At 33.0% G+C, this 9,460-nt stretch overlaps 1 long non-coding RNA gene across 1 annotated transcript; it reads right to left on the reverse strand.

Moving 5' to 3' along the window:
- Nucleotides 1-8,035: 8,035 nt before the first annotated feature.
- LOC107889216 (uncharacterized) lies at nt 8,036-9,020 on the reverse strand. The gene is made up of 2 exons (XR_001681686.2): nt 8,542-9,020; nt 8,036-8,277 (listed from the first exon to the last, which is right to left on the reverse strand). It is a non-coding gene; the product is annotated as an uncharacterized lncRNA (long non-coding RNA).
- Between the last annotated feature and the right edge of the window lie 440 nt (nt 9,021-9,460).

Below are 9,460 nucleotides of genomic sequence, written 5' to 3' on the forward strand. Positions count from 1 at the left end.
CAATCCGTACAAACTTAAGGCAAATGCATCTACCCTTTTTGTTTCATAGGGATACGTCAAAATCAGGCCCTTCAAAGCGTCCCATGAAATGCACTTGCACTCACCTTTCTCTTTAATCCAGGCTGTAATCCACTACTCACTCATCCATGTAATAGCCATCAATTTCTTCCAAAAGGTAAGGACATTAACAGCTAGAGAATAGATTCTATCCGCCTGAAACCTAGGACATCGTAACAAGGCAGTGTACTCATCTATGGTAGGCACCAAGTCTACTTCTCCGAAAGTAAAGCAACTGTACGCTGGATTCCAAAACTGAGCCAGGGCTCGGAACAAATGCTCATCTATTTGAATATCGAGCAAGTAAGGTAAGTCTCCATAATTACCATAGAATAACTATTTAGTCTCGCTGCCCCATTGATCCCAAATCTCCTTAAGCTCTTGGAGATTATTCTGCGTAACACTGATACGAGTATATCCTGACAGCTCCGATATATATCCCACAGCTATACTATCTCCCTTTTCTAACTGAGTTTGCTCAGACCATCTATGGACGTTGGCGTTGCCCTCCACTCTATCAAGAAGTCCGTCCTCCATAATAAACTCTCTAATTTAGACACTGACCGTGAATTGATACCTTTGTAAATGCAAAATGTCATGCAAACAAAAGAAAAGAAATAGTCAGTATCACATGATATCAATAAATCTCAACAATAATTTATAAGGGTAATATCTAAAGTTTAACTCTAACAAAGTTGGGCTCTTACGGTTTTTTTCTATATGAGGTTGGTTCTAAAGTTTAAGGTACCTGAACCAACAGATTCCTCGATCCTCACCCATTATAGGCTCATTTGAATCGAGTTCAGTTCAGGGGAACACATTTTCCTATGGCTACACGAAGATGAAAATCTCACGAAACCATAGGTACAGATGTATCCCGAAAGTGATCCACTATCCTGCACGGAGGCGAAAACCTCACGAAGGCATAGCTTCTCACTCCCACTTAAAGGTGTGACCACAACGGTCATGCAAATGCAATGCGTATTAGAATATAGCAACACATGCAATAATACAAACACATGTAATGCAAAGAGGATTAAATTTTAAAATTTTTAATTTCCGACATTAAGACAAGAGATAATCAATTACACGGCTTGACTCTCTTAAACGTCCCCAGTGGAGTCGCCAAGCTGTCGAAACCATTTTCAAATTCTGTTTTGGAAAATGAGAATCGATTTTAAAAAACGAAAACGGGAGTCGCCACCAATCTTTTTAGGTGTGATTGGATCACCTTTAAAACATTTTGTTTTAAAATCATTAGTTTTGGTCCACGAAATAAAAGAATGGGTTCGGGAGTCGGTTACGTACGAGGAAGGATTAGCACCCTCGTAATACCCAAAAATTGGTACCTAATTGATTATCAAATGTCTTTAATGTCGGAAATTTAAAATTTTAAGATATAATCCTCTTTAAAATATTTGAAAATTTGGATTTGCTTGTATCAAAGTATCGACTATAAGTTAGCCCTTAGAAATCTCTATCTCAAAACAGCAAAATGTTACATCCAGTAAGTTAGGACATATCACTTTGCAATTCCAAGACAGTCATTTATATTTCGAAATCCTTTAAAAACTTTAGAAGGGTACTTGACTATTCGAACTTAACGAGAAAAGTTGCAACCCAATAAGTTAGGGCACTACTTTTTCGAAATTTCCAAACACCAAGTATTGCCTTTATATTTTTTGAAAATTTTAGAGCCTTGTCTTTTTAAAGATGATGCGTGGAAAATCGTATTACATTATAAATCATAATAATATATTATTGTACTAGGTGGATAAAAAAATGAATACTATGATATAAAGAATAATACATACGAAGCAAAAAAAATGCAAACAAAGATATATGTATAACATGTATTGAAAATGAATAAACAAAGTATATAAACACACGAAATAATATTTAAATGATGCATGATATAAAAAAACATAAATCAAATAATGTATGATATACAAATAAAAGAAATATAGTGCATATTATAATAAAAAATAAACTTAACACATACGTGATACATACAATATAAAACATGTGAAAAGAAACTAATATATAAAAAGGAGTAATTGATTGCTAACAAAATACACATACAATTAAAAAACAAGACATTTCATAACCATTTTAAAATAATATTTAATAGATAATATAATAAAAAGAATAATAATTATATGATAATATATATTGGTTTAGAAGTATGTAAAAGATTTCAAATATAACAACATTAGTTTTAAAAGGAAATAATATATAGTAAATAAATAATTAATTAATAAAAATATGTATATAGTGTGGGTTAAAAATATGATTTAATAATAATGCTTTACACTTTTTAAAATAATATAGATATAATAATGTAATTTGCGATACATGATATACATAACATATATATAAAAACAATAAATAATATGAAAATAAAATATAATAAAGATTATATAATAAAATGTAATATAAACATATAAGAAAAATAATAGATATAAAGTAACATATAAAACAATATATATATATGTATAAGTAATTAATAAATATAATATATGTGAAAATATAATAATATATAAAAAGATGTAAAATAATAATTTAAGGAAAATAATATATATAATAAGTAATAACAATATATAATTAAAAATAATACTCATAATAAAACAATTTTATAATATATAATATAAAAGTAAAATTAAAATAAACAAATAATACAATATATATATAGAATAATATAATAAATATAGGACTAAATTTGATGTTTAACAAAATTATAGGGCAAATTCACAAAGCTAAAACTGAATTGAAACCCAATTTAAAACATTCGCGAAATCAAAGGGAGTCATTAGGCAAATAGCCCTATTCCCAAAACGTCACCGTTTCCCCTAATCCGATTGTAAATCATTGGGAGGGTCGAATTGAAACAGAATTAAAATATTAATACCAAATAAACAAATAAATAAAATGAAATTAAAAGCATAAAAATTGCGAGAGGACCAATTGGGCAATTAACCCAATTTTAAAAAAAGCGCGGATCCTCCCCGGGTAATCGGGTCAACACGCGGATCCTAGGGGTCGCAGAACGACACCGTTTCGTTCAAGTTATATAAGCTACCATCTCAGCTTAAAATTCATTTGCACCCCGATTTTAAAAAAATAAACTAAAAAATTCTCTCTGAAAAAGAGAGAAGAAGGGAGCTCCGGTTCTGGCCTTTGTACGCCACGCGCCCACGCGCCCACGCGCCCACGCGCCGTCCTAAGGGCCACTGTATATGAGGATCGGAGGGTTAAAAATCCTCGTCTCTTAAGATCCAGAACAGGTAGTCCTTCTCCTTCTCAAATACCCCTAGTATTTTGCTAAACAGTTCATCTATATGTGCCAAAAAAAGAACAAGTCACTCGATTATCACCTTTGAAACTGCTTATATTTGTTTTTTTATTTCTGTATCTATGCCCGTATCCTGTTACAAGAGTTACAAAGGGCTTTTTATAGCCTACGGATTTGTTACATAAGGAAAGAAATCTCTGATTCTTATTGTATCTTTGACTGATGTGCTACGATTTCCTTGCCATTTTCTATTCTGCTTTTTCGCGTATCTGCTGTTTGTTTCCTTTTCTTGCAGTCAATCGAGCGAGGGATCCAGCAGTGACCATGCTGGTGTAGACGCGTGCACTGATCACGGCGCTGATGGAGGGTTACTGAATCGTCGTGAGAGACGAGCAGACGCATCTGTTGAAATTGCTTCTGGAAGCTTCTGCTTGCGGCGCGAGGAGAAAGGCAGAAACTCTAGGGTTTCCTGCCTTGGTGTAACAAGCTAGACCAATTGGGCTTTTTGAATTTGGGCTAGCTAGTTTTAATTGGGTCACGGGTGTTTGTGGGTCTGCTGGGTAGTTTGGGCCTGATTAGGTTACAAATGTAACGGGCTATTTGGCTGTTGGGTCTGTGTATTTGGGCTTTGTAAAAAAACTTTTATGGACTGTTTAAATTAAATAAATAAATATTTAATTATTTATCTATTAACTTTTAGTTTTAATAATCCGGGCAAATTTTGGTGATTACAATCGATAAATACACTTAGTGTGTATTACCCGAGTATCTATCCAAATTCTACGTAGTTCAACGGGTATAATTACTCTTGCTAATCATATGAATAAGCTATGTTGAAATGAATGAATTACTGTTGATATGGATGAATTACTGTTATTACTGATGAATTACTGGTTATATGGATGAACTACTAGTTATATGAATGAATTACAGTTTATACGAATAAAAATGAATTGCCACAACGTTATGTGAATTTCATGGTATTGATGTTATTTGATGAATTAAATATGGAATGAAGTTATATGTACTTGAGATTGAATGTTTATTGTTCTCACCTACGGTGACTTGATGTTTACATCGATATAATGATACTAATCTATTGATGATTTTATATGCTTATGCATTGGGCAAATTTGGTTGGATTGTATTGAAGTGGTAATATAGGTTATAATGACGTACGAACAAATGTTATATGTGAATTAAGATATAGGTGGTTTAACCATATATATGCCCATTAGTGTGCAAAATACAGAATATTCAATGTTATTTCCATGGTTTAACGGACAAGATAACGGTACGAGAATTGAAATGATAATAAAAATCAGTTCAGCTATACGTGACACGCTCGACAAGTAAGTAATATTTCATAAATTCATATGATATGTAAGTGAAAACTGATGAATACATATAGGAATTATCAGGTTGTTATTGTAATACGTGTTAATTTCGATGGAGTTGATTTATATGTATTCATACTTATCTATTTGTGAATTAATTGTTAAATTGTATATAGTACATACTAGTCATATGAGTTTACTAAGCTTATTAGCTTACTCTGTTTATTTTTCGTATTTTACAGTGATTTGAAAGCTCGCTCGGGTTGGAAGTCATCGAAGATTTCATCACACTATCCTGGAGTTGATTTGGTATTTTTGAACTCTTTGAAATTGGTAATATAGCATGTATAGGCTAGTTGATGATACGAGATGTATGAGTTATTTTAGCTATTGAAGTTTATATGCATTGATGTGTTTGTGTTTAAGCCATGTGATTTGCCTTAACTTGGTTAAATATTGGTTATGTATATGTGTACTAAATATGGCATGTTTTGGCAAGTAGTTTATGAAATGAAGATATGCAAATTGTTCGAATTATTGAATAGATTATATGCATATATTGGCTTACAAGTCATATAATGCTTGGATTTTTAAATGGCACATAATGTGTTTTTTTTTTGAAATGGTTGCTTTGGCTGCCAAATTGAATGAGAGTATGGTGTTATATGAATGCTTATAGGTGATTGAATTTGGGTGAGGAAAAGTGGCTTAAATAATCCTATTTCTTGTCCACACAGTTGAGCACACGAACGTGTGACTCGACTGTGTGTCTGCTGAAGCTTAGTTAAAATAAGTCAGTGAGTTACATGGCCTAGACACACGGGCGTGTCTATTGGCCCTGTGTGGCACACGGGCTAACATACGGGCGTGTGGTCGACCATGTGACCTAAGTCAATATGTATGTCCTGTTTCCACACGACCTATGACACGGGCATGTCTGGTGGTCGTGAGAGGCACATGGCCTGGGCACACGGGCGTGTAACCTTTGTATTTAGGAAAATTTTTTAAGTTTTCCAGAGTTTTCAAATGTTATTTGTTTAGTCCCGAACCTTTTCCAAGCATGTTTTAAGATCTCATAAAGCCTTATAAGGGACAATATGATTGTATATGAATGATTTATGTGTTTGAATGTTTAAATAATTAAATGTAAGAGATATGTATATGTTATTATGTGATGTGATAGTTCGGTAATACCTTGTAACCCTATTCTGACAACGGATACGGGTTCGAGGTGTTACAAATCTTGTATGAGTACGACTTAGCATGTGTATGATGGTTGAATTGCACAATCAAAATTGATCCTCGACAATTTCTTTAATGAGCTCCTTAAGTTGATCGACAATGATAACTTCATAGATAGTTGTCTGAGGATGTTTGATAGCTTGCATGTTGGACTATTCACCATGCCCCTCTGGTGATGGGTATTTAAAAAATTAGTTCATGTTAGCAAATAAAAACATCTAAAATACAGTATAACCACAAGAAACAAACAAAACTCATAATAATCTCCAAAGAAATCAAAAGGGAATCTTCAATCTTGATGGAAATCTACTTCAGAATCGATTTCAATGGTGTTTTTCGAGTTGTTTTCTTGAGTATTCTATGACGACTCTCTCTTATCTTCTTACTTTTGTCATATATAAGGCTTATAAATGCCCGCAAAACCCTAAAACTCGTGTTTTTCCACTGTTTGGAGTACAATTCGGGAAATGGACATGGCCGGCCACATGGCCGTCTGGCAGCCCATGTGACTCTTGTAACTTGCTCCGATTTTCACTTGATTTTCGCTCATTTTGTTCCCAAATGCTCTCCTAAGTATAAAAATATGATTTTAAAGAATTATGAGCATAAAATTTACCATTAACATCGAATAATCACCCAAAAACGCATTAAGAATAGGATTAAAACATGTTACTTTTAGCACTTATCACCTATCGTGTTGTCGCGACGTTGTTTATGCTTCTCCCATGTTTTGTCGTTGTGACGTCGCATGTTTCCTTTGTCACAACGTCGCTGTCTGTTTGTGTCTTAATTTGACCGAAATGCGATACATACTCAACAAAAATAAAATAATAATTTGATATTATCACTTAATTATTTTATTTTTAATTAGTGATAATGTAAATTTTTAATATTTATTTCTTTAATTAATTTAAATTAATTAAAAATAATAATTATGACACAAATATGATGTCATCATTTTCATCAATACTTACTTTAGTTTTACTCATAATAATTTTAACTTGATACATAATACTTTATAATTAATCAGAAATTTTCACAACCTACACTAATGTTACATCCAACTCTATAATCTTGACAAAATCTTTGGATTACGTTCAAAAATTATTGTATACAAATTCTATCTTCTCGAAGTTATTAAAATATAATTTATCCATATAACCATCACCAACATCCGAAAAGAATAGGACAAGAACATATATGGTAACCATAAGTAATTTACTTCACCAATTCAAATACTTTTTTGGATTATATAAAATTGTCTTCAAATTCAAATATTACCCACTTTAGAATGTTGTAAATCAGTAATTGGATAGCAGCTAAATCCTTGGATATATCTTGGTTACTATATTGGATTAAATAATACACTTCACGTTGGTATTATTTTTGTTCCAATTCATACATGTTTTAAATGGTAGTCCAAAATGGACCAACATATACAGTCTTGTCTTTTCCATTTCCCTTTCAATCCGGTAATTTTATTTTGCACTCCTAAAATTTAGGTTACAGATTGAACTACGGGACTCCACACCTGAATAAAATTCTTCTACCCCTAGTTGCTGCCCGTATTCATGCCCCCACAAATAACTTTGGCGACGGGAAATAAATAATATTTTTTTATCAATTAAATTTATCTCTTTGATAATTGTTTTTATCCTTAAATATATTTCAATAATTGTTGTTTATATAAACATTTGCAGTTTTTTCATTTAAACATATAAATTTCTGAATAAAAGCAAGTATATTCTCATTAAAACTTGTTAACCAATGAGGTAAACAAGGGAGGAAGATGATGACACAATGGAGGAAAAAGAAGGATTAGATTGGGGAAGAGATCTATTTTGAGAAGAGTTGGATGATTAAAGAAGAATGAATGAGTATGTAGACTGTATGAGTTGTTTGCATAGTTGAGAGTTGGATGATTAAAGAAGAATGAATGAGTATGTAGACTGTATGAGTTGTTTGCATAGTTGTTTTGTTTGCATAGTTGTTTTATAGTGAGGAATAAGTTTAGTTGTGTGTCTTGAGGACACTGGCATTGAAGCCTGATTTGATATTCTTGACAGTGATGGTGATATTGTAGAGTCTCAAATTTGCCAGAGCCCAATAAAACAAAACCAAAACAAAAATTAAATAACAGTCCAAATTTACAAAAGAAAAAGAAGTCCCAAAGTCCATTTACAGCAAAATTAGAAACCCAGAATTAAAAAATCTAAAGGCCCAGATGGCCCACAACCTAAACCTATTTTCAGTAAAAGGAAAACCCTAAGTGCCACTGCCTCCACATGCTCTGTCAGCATGCCCAACGCCCAAGGATTGTATCTTTGCATCAGAATGGCCTCCGTTGACCTGCAAGGAACACAGAAGCAGACAGAGAACAACCACAAATAGCAATATGAACAGTAGCAGAAATAGAGCAGAAAAAGTAATAAACAGTAACAAAAATGTTGTATTTTCGGCTATAAAGCGACAAGCAAAATCGAAATGAATAGGGGGAGGAAGAAAGTAAAAAAATAGAAGTTTGAAACAGATTCAAAAAATCAAAGGTGATTCTTTTCATTTTTTTTATTTTATTTGAAATAAATAAATAGATAAATAACAAAAAAAACATACTGATTCGTCTTTCGACGCCATTGAAAAAGCTTTCAGTAGCCTGGACGTCACAAAACCAGTTTGGGTTTCGACGGAGGTTTGAAACGCAGCAAAGACGAAGGCGTTCCCTCGCGATTTGCTTCTTTTCCTTTTTCTTTTTGTTAGTTTTTTTTTAATAAATCCTAGATCTAAGTCTTGCATAAAAAAGGGGGTTAAAAAGTGAGTTTTTTTGAACTCTCCGGGCGACGCCGACACCGGCGACCGACGATCGACACGGTGGCCAATGATCGGTCCGGTGGCCGGATACTGAAGAGTGGGAGAAAAGTTGAGAGAACCTTTTTTTGTTTTTTTTTTGGTTTTTTTGAAATGAAGGAATAAAAATGAATTTTTTGTCAAAGAAATAACTTTTATAATTTATATAAAACAGCGCCGTTTTGGGCCAATGCGCAGACGCCAAAACAGCGTCGTTTTGGTCCACCCGTTTTTGACCCGACCCGCACAGCTAGGATCCGCGTTTTTCTAGTGCATGGGTAATTTGCGCAATCAGCCCTTTCTCTTTTTCGATGCGCTACAATCTGGTCCTTTTACACTTTTCTTATTTTTATAAATTTGGCCACATATTTTTCGCGCGTTTCAATTTAGCCCCTGGCTCGCTAAGGGATGCACGCATTGGAATATTTTCCTTTTGGGTCCCTCTATATAATTCGTGCTCTTCAATGTGGTCCTTTATCATGTTTTTATTCCGATTTAAACCCCTTAAATTCCATTCGAGATTCAATATAGTGCTTTTATGTTTATTCATTTATTTTATCAAAATTTAGGCTCCAAATTTCATTTGATTCCAATTTAATCCTTTGCTGAATTTTAACCCTTTTTATGAATCCATTTTATTTTAATATTATTTATTTGTCTACTATTACTGGCTTTCACTTTTTTTAAA

This window comes from Gossypium hirsutum, chromosome A09 (genome assembly GCF_007990345.1).
Source record: "Gossypium hirsutum isolate 1008001.06 chromosome A09, Gossypium_hirsutum_v2.1, whole genome shotgun sequence".
Classification (NCBI taxonomy): Eukaryota; Viridiplantae; Streptophyta; class Magnoliopsida; order Malvales; family Malvaceae; genus Gossypium; species Gossypium hirsutum.